The sequence below is a fragment of the Palaemon carinicauda genome, chromosome 8, assembly GCF_036898095.1.
Source record: "Palaemon carinicauda isolate YSFRI2023 chromosome 8, ASM3689809v2, whole genome shotgun sequence".
Lineage (NCBI taxonomy): Eukaryota > Metazoa > Arthropoda > Malacostraca > Decapoda > Palaemonidae > Palaemon > Palaemon carinicauda.
In genome coordinates, this window is record NC_090732.1 from 5,681,747 (window position 1) to 5,691,746 (window position 10,000).

A 10,000-nucleotide genomic window follows, 5' to 3' on the forward strand; every position below is an offset into this window, starting at 1 on the left:
TTAAACTAGAGCATATGGCCATTACCTTAGATCCTGCTGCTTTTTACCTTACATTGCCTTAAAACTTTTTCCGATTTCCTTATACTTGAAGTTAGTAAAACCAAAATTACATTGGAATCATCTTAAAAATTACCTTTAAATCGTGCGTTACCTCAAAATTTAAACACTGGCGGGAAGGCGCACAATCGCGTTATAGAAAGTTTAGTTTCCCGGATTTCCTCTCGGTCCGAAACATTTAAAACAAATGCAAAATAAAGCGAGAATTAAAATCCGGAATTCTGCGAGTATTGAAAGGTCAATTGTAATTCTTCCGGGTATGTGGTGGATAATGGGGGAGGGTGAGTTGTGGCACCCTAGCAGTACCAAGCTAACTCGACTGAATCCCTCGTCAGGCTGGGAGGAGCAAAGAGAGGAAAAGTACACTCTTGTTTCTTTTCTTTTTATGTCGGCTAGCCCCCAAAATTGGGGGAGGTACCTTGAAAATGGCCATAAAAGTGTGACAAGTACCCTAATCCTCAGCTTACTCACCATGTTCTTGGCCCATTACTTTTCCTACTATATACTCATGACATGTGGTTTGGTTTGGCCTAGAAAACAAGCTTGTTGCATATGCAGATGATGGTACTCTCTTTGCATCAATTCCATCCTCTGAATGTAGATCTGGGGTTGGTGAATCCCTTAATGGAGATTTAGCTAAAATTAGTGAATGGTGCAAATTATGGGGTATGAAGCTGAATCCTAACAAAACTCAAAGTATGATTGTAAGTAGGTCAAGGGCGGTGGCTCCTCGACATCCGGATCTCAGTACTGATAGTGTTTCTTTAAATTTGTATGACTCTTTTAAAATTTTAGGTGTGATTCTCGACAGCAAATTTACTTTTGAGAAACACATTAGCTCTGTGTCTTCTTCAATTGCACAAAAAATTGGCTTATAGAGAAAGTCTTACAAGATTTTCGATGATCAATCTATTCTGAAGAAGCGTTTTAATTCTTTCATTCTACCTTGTTTTGAGTATTGTTCTCCTGTCTGGTGTTCAGCTGCTGATTCTCTTAATGTGTTGGACAGAAACTTACGGTCTATTAAATTTCTTATTCCTGATCTAGATATTGATCTTTGGCACCGTCGTTCAATTAGTTCATTATGCATGTTGCATAAGATTTTTCATAACTCTGACCATCCTTTGCATTCAGATCTCCCTGGACAATTCTATCCTGTTCGTAATACTAGGCAGGCACTTAATTCTAATAGCCAGGACTTCTCCATCATGAGGCTCAATACTACACAGTATTCTAGAAGTTTTATTCCAGCTGTTACCAAGTTGTGGAATTATCTTCCTAATCGGGTAATTGAATCAGTAGAACTTCAAAAGTTCAAAGTTGGAGCAAATGTTTTTATGTTGACCAGGCTGACATGAGTCTTAATGACATATCTGTTTTTGACGTTGTTAATAGTTTATATAGGACATATCTATTTTGACGCTGTTACTGTTTTTAGAATTATTTATTGTTAATTTATTCTCCTCATTTATTTATTTCCTTAATTCCTTTCCTCACTGGGCTATTTTTCCCTATTGGAGCCCTTTGGCTTATAGCATCTTGCTTTTCCAACTAGGGTTGTAGCTTGGCTTGTAATAATAATAATAAGAGATTTTTACAATGTATAAATGAAGGCTTCAGATACACCATATATCTTTGAAACGTAAAAATCACTAGATGGGGATGAAAGTTAATTATCTAACTTGACTAGATTAATTTTTAATTTTTCAGTTTAAGGAAAAAAATATTCTCAAAAAATTTTACCAGATCCCAAACATTAGAAAAAATAATTAATCAGCAAATGTAGGGTTTCAAGGTCTTTAATCCCTTCCTCATTGCATGAAATAAATCTAATTAACGAAATTAAATCAGGTTCACATTTTTATTTAAATTAATAAGAAACAATATGAGATTGAAAAAAATATTACTCAAATATTAGCACCAGCTGTAATTCTCTCGCGTTCTGAAAAGTTTTAGTTCTTGAAAGCTGAGTTTGCATCAATTTTGCAGTGATTTTCTAACAATCGCCCTTTTACCCTTCTTTATTCTGGAAAGTTTTAGTTCCTGCAGGAGGATTTTGCACCAAATTTGCCTCAAGTTGCCTCATTCTACATTTCACATAGACTCGTCTATTTTAAAACAAATCAGAAAGTTAGATAATCCTAGCTAATTGCATTGCATACTTAATTAAATGGAATTAAATACAAAAAAAAAAAAACATAATCATAAACAATAACAATGCCCAAATCACAAAGTAAAACCTGTGAATTTCACCAACTTAGATAATCCAAGTAAACTGCATTGCATACTTAATTAACAGGTAATAAACACAATAACATTGCACAAATCACAGTTAAACCTGTGAATTTCACCAACTTAGATAATCCAAGCAAACTGCATTGCATACACAATTAACCGGTAATAAACACAATAATGCACAAATCACACAGTTAAAAATGTGAATTTCACCAACTTAGATAATCCAAGCAAACTGCATTGCATAAGCAATTAACTGGTAAGAAACACAATAACAATGCACAAATCACACAGTTAAACCTGTGAATTTCATCAACTTACATAATCCAACAAACTGCATTGCATACGGAATTAACTAGTAATAAACAAAATAACAATGCACAAATCACACAGTTAAACCGGTGAATTTCACCAACTTTGATAATACTAGCAAACTGCATTGCATACGCAATTAACCATTAATAAACAAAATAACAATGCACAAATCACACAGTTAATCCGGTGAATTTCATCAACTTAGATAATCCAAGCAAACTGCATTGCGTAATTAATTAACTAGTAATACACAAAATAACAATGCACAAATCACACAGTTAAACCGGTGAATTTCATCAACTTAGATAATCCAAGCAAACTGCATTGCATATGCGATTAACTAGTAATAAACACAATAACAATGCACAAATCACACAGTTAAACCGGTGAATTTCACCAACTTAGATAATCCAACAAACTGCATTGCATACTTAATTAACTAGTAATAAACACAATAACAATGCACAAATCACAGAGTTAAACCGGTGAATTTCACCAACTTTGATAATCCTAGCAAACTGCATTGCATACGCAATTAACCAATAATAAACAAAATAACAATGCACAAATCACACAGTTAAACCGGTGAATTTCATCAACTTAGATAATCCTAGCAAACTGCATTGCATACTCAATTAACTGGTAATAAACAAAATAACAATGCACAAATCACACAGTTAAACCTGTGAATTTCATCAACTTAAATAATCCAAGCAAACTGGATTGCATACTTAATTAACTAGTAATAAACAAAATAACAATGCACAAATCACACAGTTAAACCGGTGAATTTCACCAACTTTGATAATCCTAGCAAACTGCATTGCATACGCAATTAACCAATAATAAACAAAATAGCAATGCACAAATCACACAGTTAAACCGGTGAATTTCATCAACTTAGATAATCCAAGCAAACTGCATTGCATACTTAATTAACTAGTAATAAACAAAATAACAATGCACAAATCACACAGTTAAACCGGTGAATTTCATCAACTTAGATAATCCAAGCAAACTGCATTGCATACTTAATTAACTGGTAATAAACAAAATAACAATGCACAAATCACACAGGTAAACCTGTGAATTTCACCAACTTAGATAATCCAACAAACTGCATTGCATACTTAATGAACTAGTAGTAAACAAAATAACAATGTACAAATCACACAGTTAAACCTGTGAATTTCACCAACTTAGATAATCCAAGCAAACTGCATTGCATACGCAATTAACTGGTAATAAACACAATAACATTGCACAAATCACACAGTTAAACCTGTGAATTTCACCAACTTAGATAATCCAAGCAAACTGCATTGCATACTCAATTAACTGGTAATAAACAAAATAACAATGCACAAATAACAGTTAAACCTGTGAATTTCATCAACTTAGATAATCCAAGCAAACTGCATTGCATACGCAATTAACTGGTAATAAACACAATAACATTGCACAAATCACACAGTTAAACCGGTGAATTTCACCAACTTAGATAATCCAAGCAAACTGCATTGCATACTCAATTAACTGGTAATAAACAAAATAACAATGCACAAATCACACAGTTAACCCGGTGAATTTCACCAACTTAGATAACCCAAGCAAACTGCATTGCATACTCAATTAACTGGTAATAAACACAATAACAATGCACAAATCACACAGTTAAACCGGTGAATTTCACCAACTTAGATAATCCAAGCAAACTGCATTGCATACTCAATTAACTGGTAATAAACAAAATAACAATGCACAAATCACAGTTAAACCTGTGAATTTCATCAACTTAGATAATCCAAGCAAACTGCATTGCATACGCAATTAACCGATAATAAACACAATAACATTGCACAAATCACACAGTTAAACCTGTGAATTTCACCAACTTAGATAATCCAAGCAAACTGCATTGCATACTCAATTAAGTGGTAATAAACAAAATAAAAATGCACAAATCATACAGTTAAACCGGTGAATTTCACCAACTTAGATAATCCTAGCAAACTGCATTGCATACGCAATTAACTGGTAATAAACACAATAACATTGCACAAATCACACAGTTAAACCTGCGAATTTCACCAACTTAGATAATCCAAGCAAACTGCATTGCATAATCAATTAACTGGTAATAAACAAAATAACAATGCACAAATCACGCAGTTAAACCGGTGAATTTTATCAACTTAAATAATCCAAGCAAACTGCATTGCATACACAATTAACTGGTAATAAACACAATAACATTGCACAAATCACACAGTTAAACCTGTGAATTTCACCAACTTAGATAATCCAAGCAAACTGCATTGCATACTCAATTACTGGTAATAAACAAAATAACAATGCACAAATCATACAGTTAAACCTGGGAATTTCACCAACTTAGATAATCCAAGCAAACTGCATTGCATACGCAATTAACTGGTAATAAACACAATAACATTGCACAAATCACACAGTTAAACCTGTGAATTTCACCAACTTAGATAATCCAAGCAAACTGCATTGCATACTCAATTAACTGGTAATAAACACAATAACAATGCACAAATCATACAGTTAAACCTGTGAATTTCACCAACTTAGATAATCCAAGCAAACTGCATTGCATACGCAATTAACCGGTAATAAACACAATAATGCACAAATCACACAGTTAAACCTGTGAATTTCATCAACTTACATAATCCAACAAACTGCATTGCATACTTAATTAACTAGTAATAAACAAAATAACAATGCACAAATCACACAGTTGAACCGGTGAATTTCATCAACTTTGATAATCCAACAAACTGTATTGCATACGCAATTAACTGGTAATAAACACAATAACATTGCACAAATCACACAGTTAAACCTGTGAATTTCACCAACTTAGATAATCCAAGCAAACTGCATTGCATACTCAATTAACTGGTAATAAACAAAATAACAATGCACAAATCACACAGTTAAACCGGTGAATTTCACCAACTTAGATAATCCAAGCAAACTGCATTGCATACTCAATTAACTGGTAATAAACAAAATAACAATGCACAAATCACACAGTTAAACCGGTGAATTTCACCAACTTAGATAATCCAAGCAAACTGCATTGCATACTCAATTAACTGGTAATAAACAAAATAACAATGCACAAATCACAGTTAAACCTGTGAATTTCATCAACTTAGATAATCCAGGCAAACTGCATTGCATACGCAATTAACCAGTAATAAACACAATAACATTGCAAAAATCACACAGTTAAACCTGTGAATTTCACCAACTTAGATAATCCAAGCAAACTGCATTGCATACTCAATTAACTGGTAATAAACAAAATAACAATGCACAAATCATACAGTTAAACCGGTGAATGTCATCAACTTAGATAATCCTAGCAAACTGCATTGCATACGCAATTAACTGGTAATAAACACAATAACATTGCACAAATCACACAGTTAAACCGGTGAATTTCATCAACTTAAATAATCCAAGCAAACTACATTGCATACACAATTAACTGGTAATAAACACAATAACATTGCACAAATCACACAGTTAAACCTGTGAATTTCACCAACTTAGATAATCCAAGCAAACTGCATTGCATATTCAATTAACTGGTAATAAACAAAATAACAATGCACAAATCATACAGTTAAACCTGGGAATTTCACCAACTTAGATAATCCAAGCAAACTGCATTGCATACGCAATTAACTGGTAATAAACACAATAACATTGCACAAATCACACAGTTAAACCTGTGAATTTCACCAACTTAGATAATCCAAGCAAACTGCATTGCATACTCAATTAACTGGTAATAAACAAAATAACAATGCACAAATCATACAGTTAAACCTGTGAATTTCACCAACTTAGATAATCCAAGCAAACTCCATTGCATACGCAATTAACCGGTAATAAACACAATAACATTGCACAAATCACACAGTTAAACCTGTGAATTTCACCAACTTAGATAATCCAAGCAAACTGCATTGCATACTCAATTAACTGGTAATAAACAAAATAACAATGCACAAATCATACAGTTAAACCTGTGAATTTCACCAACTTAGATAATCCAAGCAAACTCCATTGCATACGCAATTAACCGGTAATAAACACAATAACAATGCACAAATCACACAGTTAAACCTGTGAATTTCATCAACTTACATAATCCAACAAACTCCATTGCATACTTAATTAACTAGTAATAAACAAAATAACAATGCACAAATCACAGTTAAACCGGTGAATTTCATCAACTTTGATAATCCAACAAACTGTATTGCATACGCAATTAACTGGTAATAAACATAATAACAATGCACAAATCACACAGTTAAACCTATGAATTTCATCAACTTTGATAATCCTAGCAAACTGCATTGCATACGCAATTAACTGGTAATAAACATAATAACAATGCACAAATCACACAGTTAAACCTATGAATTTCATCAACTTTGATAATCCTAGCAAACTGCATTGCATACGCGATTAACTGGTAATAAACATAATAACAATGCACAAATCACACAGGTAAACCTATGAATTTCATCAACTTTGATAATCCTAGCAAACTGCATTGCATACGCAATTAACTGGTAATAAACACAATAATACACAAATCACACAGTTAAACCTGTGAATTTCATCAACTTAGATAATCCAAGCAAACTGCATTGCATATGCGATTAACTAGTAATAAACAGAATAACATTGCACAAATCACACAGTTAAACCTGTGAATTTCACCAACTTTGATAATCCTAGCAAACTGCATTGCATACGCAATTAACCAATAATAAACAAAATAACAATGCACAAATCACACAGTTAAACCGGTGAATTTCATCAACTTTGATAATCCTAGTAAACTGCATTGCATACTCAATTAACTGGTAATAAACACAATAACAATGCACAAATCACACAGTTAAACCTGTGAATTTCATCAACTTAGATAATCTAATTAAACTGCATTGCATACGCAATTAACTGGTAATAAACACAATAACATTGCACAAATCACACAGTTAAACCTATGAATTTCACCAACTTTGATAATCCTAGCAAACTGCATTGCATACGCAATTAACCAATAATAAACAAAATAACAATGCACAAATCACACAGTTAAACAGGTGAATTTCATCAACTTTGATAATCCTAGCAAACTGCATTGCATACAAAATTAACTAGTAATAAACAAAATAACATTGCACTAATCACACAGTTAAACCTGTGAATTTCATCAACTTTGATAATCCAAGCAAACTGCATTGCATACGCAATTAACTGGTAAGAAACACAATAATACACAAATCACACAGTTAAACCGGTGAATTTCATCAACTTTGATAATCCTAGCAAACTGCATTGCATACGCAATTAACTGGTAATAAACACAATAACAATGCACAAATCACACAGTTAAACCTGTGAATTTCATCAACTTTGATAATCCAAGCAAACTGCATTGCATACGCAATTAACTGGTAATAAACACAATAATACACAAATCACACAGTTAAACCTGTGAATTTCATCAACTTTGATAATCCTAGCAAACTGCATTGCATACGCAATTAACTAGTAATAAACACAATAACAATGCACAAATCACACAGATAAACCTGTGAATTTCATCAACTCAATAATCATAGCAAACTGCATTGCATACGCAATTAACTAGTAATAAACAAAATAACACTGCACAAATCACACAGTTAAACCGGTGAATTTCATCAACTTTGATAATCCTAGCAAAATGCATTGCATACTTAATTAACAGGTAATAAATGCAATAACAATGCACAAATCACACAGTTAAACCTGTGAATTTCATCAACTTTGATAATCCAAGCAAACTGCATTGCATAATTAACTAGCTGGTAATAAACACAATAACAATGCGCAAATCACACAGTTAAACCTGTGAATTTCATCAACTTTGATAACCCTAGCAAACTACATTGCATACTTAATTAACAGGTAATAAATGCAATAACAATGCACAAATCACACAGTTAAACCTGTGAATTTCATCAACTTTGATAATCCAAGCAAACTGCATTGCATAATTAACTAGCTGGTAATAAACACAATAACAATGCGCAAATCACACAGTTAAACCTGTGAATTTCATCAACTTTGATAATCCTAGCAAACTGCATTGCATACGCAATTAACTGGTAATAAACACAATAACAATGCACAAATCACACAGTTAAACCGGTGAATTTCATCAATTCAATAATCATAGCAAACTGCATTGCATACGCAATTAACTAGTAATAAACAAAATAACACTGCACAAATCACACAGTTAAACCGGTGAATTTCATCAACTTTGATAATCCTAGCAAAATGCATTGCATACTTAATTAACAGGTAATAAATGCAATAACAATGCACAAATCACACAGTTAAACCTGTGAATTTCATCAACTTTGATAATCCAAGCAAACTGCATTGCATAATTAACTAGCTGGTAATAAACACAATAACAATGCGCAAATCACACAGTTAAACCTGTGAATTTCATCAACTTTGATAACCCTAGCAAACTGCATTGCATACTTAATTAACAGGTAATAAATGCAATAACAATGCACAAATCACACAGTTAAACCTGTGAATTTCATCAACTTTGATAATCCAAGCAAACTGCATTGCATAATTAACTAGCTGGTAATAAACACAATAACAATGCGCAAATCACACAGTTAAACCTGTGAATTTCATCAACTTTGATAAGCCTAGCAAACTGCATTGCATACTTAATTAACAGGTAATAAATGCAATAACAATGCACAAATCACACAGTTAAACCTGTGAATTTCATCAACTTTGATAATTCAAGCAAACTGCATTGCATAATTAACTAGCTGGTAATAAACACAATAACAATGCGCAAATCACACAGTTAAACCGGTGAATTTCATCAACTTTGATAATCCAAGCAAACTGCGTTGCATAATTAAGTAGCTGGTAATAAACACAATAACAATGCGCAAATCACACCGTCAATCCAGTGAATTTCATCAACTTAGATAATCCTAGCAAACTGCGTTTCATACTCAATTAACTGGTAATAAACACAATAACAATGCGCAAATCACACAGTTAAACCGGTGAATTTCATCAACTTTGATAATCCAAGCAAACTGCGTTGCATAATCAACTAGCTGGTAATAAACACAATAACAATGCGCAAATCACACAGTTAAACCAGTGAATTTCATCAACTTAGATAATCCTAGAAAACTGCGTTTCATACTCAATTAACTGGTAATAAACACAATAACAATGCGCAAATCACACAGTTAAACCGGTGAATTTCATCAACTTTGATAATCCAAGCAAACTG

At 32.8% G+C, this 10,000-nt stretch overlaps 1 long non-coding RNA gene across 2 annotated transcripts in view; it reads right to left on the reverse strand.

Annotated features, from left to right (window-relative positions):
- LOC137644811 (uncharacterized) overlaps positions 1-10,000 on the reverse strand; it is a 790,433-nt gene that overhangs the window by 572,556 nt on the left and 207,877 nt on the right. The window lies entirely within an intron of this gene.